General features: G+C 46.3%; 1 protein-coding gene across 32 annotated transcripts in view; it reads left to right on the forward strand.

Annotated features, from left to right (window-relative positions):
• LOC105292562 overlaps nucleotides 1–3,363 on the forward strand; it is a 713,386-nt gene that overhangs the window by 364,064 nt on the left and 345,959 nt on the right. For 31 of the 32 annotated variants that reach the window (XR_002780497.1, XR_002780494.1, XR_002780499.1 and 28 more), the window contains one exon: nucleotides 1,312–1,410. The gene's annotated coding sequence lies outside the window, so the exon portion shown is untranslated. Of the gene's footprint in view, nucleotides 1–1,311; nucleotides 1,411–1,650; nucleotides 1,669–3,363 lie in introns of those variants that run through there. The other variant, XR_002780510.1, reaches the window with a different exon arrangement.

A 3,363-nucleotide genomic window follows, 5' to 3' on the forward strand; every position in this document is an offset into this window, starting at 1 on the left:
ATTTGGCCTGTCTTCTAATCATTTCTTACTAAGAACCAATATATCATTTTCATTGGCTCTAGGGGAGGCTGAAACTTGTCTGAAGGATTCTGAGCAACTAGAAATTTTATATAATTTTCTCTATCAGATCTGATAATATAGAATTCAGCCACTGGTGTTAATGCCACAACGGAGGCCTAAGTGATTCTGGGAGAGCGAAGAAATTTTAGTCTTTACAAGTACCTCCAGAGCGGGGTGATACTTTTACACAGACTTGCCAATAAACCCAAAGAATCGACCTGCCTGGCTCGAGTTTAACAAGGATTACAATATTGCATCTCAGGGCTGGAAAGAGTCGGACTGTGAAAGAACTGGATACTTCCTTCCTGAGTTATATTTCTAGTGATTATAAAAATAAATTATCGCTTTGGGGCATAGCGCTGTGGGTTGGCCAGTCTGAGGTGAAGCACTCACTCTGCAACTCCCGAGTGTGAACTCTGGGAAGTTACTTACCTGACCTGAATCTCAGTTTTCACACCTGTAAGGTGAATCTAATACCCCCTTTCAAAGAGAGGCGTTGTAGGAATGTAATTTGCAAGCACATATCCGGAGCGGGTCCCGAGGTATATAGCAAATACTCATAAAAATTAGCCGAATCTGGCATTAGTTCTGTTCTTCGAGTCCCGGTGTTTTGTTTGGTGTTCGTTCTCCATAAGATTCTGCTATCGTAGTAGCTCTAGTTTTCTCTGGTCTCCCAGATTCTGCTCCAGCTACTTACGATGCTGTCTCAGGTCAGACACACCGGCGTTCCGTCTCCGAGTCTGCGGGTCTGCGGGTCTGCGGGTCTGCGGTGCCTGCTTGCCGTGGCGACAGCTTTTGGGACTGCATTGTTTGGGATCCAGGCTGAAACCAAAGGCTGGTATCCTTTCCAGCATCCAGATATAAAAATAAGTGCATTGTTGAGATTAGAAGGAAGAACACATTTTGGGGCTCCCAAAAAGTCATTTAAATATATAAATATATAGGATGTCCTGTGACATCCTAAAACATAGAAAACAAATCTCATAGGAAACCAAATTAAAGCTGGAACTTACTTGGAAGGAGATGTTTTTAAATGTGTATGTATATATTCATGTATGTAAATATGCATGTATGTATATAGAACATAGATATGACAGAGCACTAAGAATTTGTAGCAAAAGATCAAATTCTGAAATACCATGTTTCTCGTCTAAATGTATCGGTGCGCGTTCATCATCATTGGGTTTCGGTCGGGCAATTCATTGTCCTCTGTCTTGAAATGATCACGTCCTTTCTTTTTCATGTCCACAGCTCTGGGTTGCTCGGCGATGCCAAGAAGTTCCCTGCGGCCACACTGACGGGGACAGACTGGAAACGCGTCATCCGATAACAGAAGAGGCTCAAAGCCAGGTAGCCCAGCCCCGGGAGCGAACCCTCGCTCTTCTGCTTCCCACTCAAAGATATTGCGCAAGTCACTCGGCCAGGTCAGAGGTCAGATTTCTTGGGAAGGAGTCTAGAGCTTTGAAGTTCACGTGGAAGAGGTTCATTAGGGAGTGAGCCTGGGGAGAACACCTGTGATGTGGGAGGAAGCAGGACCGGACAGAGGGAGAAGGTGGACGGTGGTGTGCTTTCGATGGCACCCTCCTGCAGTCCCACAGGCACCCCTGGAGCGAGGATGGTCCTCCAGAGTTGTCGTAGTCGAGGACAGGTGATGGGGCTTTTGTACGTCTTTGTCGACCGGACACAGACGAAGGCTGCCTTCTGAGAAAGGATGAGAGAGGAAAGCTCTGTCTGGCTGAGTCTCGGGCAGCAGCCAGAGCTCCTGGTAGCAGGCAGGTTGGGCGCTTCCTTCGTCTGGGCCTCCTGGGCAGCCCGACATGGCCCCGCCACAGGCTCACCGTGTCACTGGATCAAGCAAGTCTCCTTGGCCGTTCTTCCTAAAAGTGCACGACCTCCCCATCTCATATCCTCTCTCCCCCAGCTTTGTTTTGCTTGTGACTGTATGCCCTGTTCCTGAAATGAGGGTTGGCAGAGGGAATAGAATTGAGTGGAATAAACAAGTGAAGAAATATGACATATACTGAGTGTTTACCACATGGGAACCGCTCAAGTTCTAAGCACGTGCGGGGATTAATGTAATCTTAACAACAGCTCTATCGGGAGGCCCTTTTTTACCCTCGTTTTGCAGATGAAAAAACTGAGGCTGAGAAAGTTTCATTACCTTGCCAAGGTCATGCAGCTTTGAAGTGTCGTGTTCAGGATCAAAACCAGGCAGTGACTAGGAAGACCAGGTGCTGTAGGCGTAAAAAATAAAAAGCAAGGGATTGTAAGATGACAAGGTCCTTGTAATCTGTGAGGGCAACAAAGGGTTGTATGGCCTAAAAAAAAAAAATGGCGGTGAGATTTATACTCCAGACCACTCTCGCCTACTCCTTCTCTCGCAGGTCCACAGTCAGAGCCCCAAGTTGCCTAATAAATAGAGCCACCAAACTGCGGAATCGAACCCTGCCTTGGGTTAGTCAAGTCAGGTTTTTATAGAATTGATTTTGCCAGTGATTGCTTAAAATATTTTGAAAATAGTACATGATCTCAGGTTCACAGGGCTGGATAGTTTTCTAGACCCTGAGATCATGAAGAACATAGTGATGAGCTATTGGGTATATTTTTGAACCAGAAAATTGTGTTATCTACTTCAAGGAGCCAATGTACCAGTCCTGTCTTTCTTTGATATTGATTAGTATCAATGAATCTTCATTTGAGTGGGGGAAATGGCAGGTTGCTTTGTGTTTATTTATTTATGAGCACTTGAATTCACGTTTCTACTTCCCTATGTCCCCAGCCCTGTCCCAGAGATATATTATCAAGGCAGCTGCTCTGGAACTTCTGACTGAGCAGGTACAGGAGAGAGAATCCTAACTCTTAAGGGTCTCCTTCAGAAAACTTGGAGCCTGCAGTCCAAAGAACGTGGAAGCGGGGCCACAGTCATAACAGAGACCATGTGGCTTCATGGCCCCAGGAAAAACCACAGAACAAGAGACTTAAAAGGAGCCTTAGCAATCAGGAGCCTCAAAATCTCAGTGCGTAGATGGTAGAACTGTGGCTCAGAGAGGTCATGTGGCTTTCTCAAAGTCACACCGTGCAATAAAAAGGGAATGTTTGTCTTGGGGAAAGGAGAGGGTCTTTACAACAGAAAGATGAGGTGCATCCATGCCCCACCTGGAAGCGTGTCCCTGTGTGTGCTCGCCCTTGAGAAAGCTGTCCAGGACTTCCTGCCAACCTCAGCTGCCAGAGGCAGGCTTTGAGTAGGTGTCCCAGGTTCCTACATTCACTATGCTTCATCTGGGTACCTTCCAAAGTTACAGC

The sequence above is a fragment of the Pteropus vampyrus genome, unplaced genomic scaffold (genome assembly GCF_000151845.1).
Source record: "Pteropus vampyrus isolate Shadow unplaced genomic scaffold, Pvam_2.0 Scaffold59, whole genome shotgun sequence".
NCBI lineage: Eukaryota > Metazoa > Chordata > Mammalia > Chiroptera > Pteropodidae > Pteropus > Pteropus vampyrus.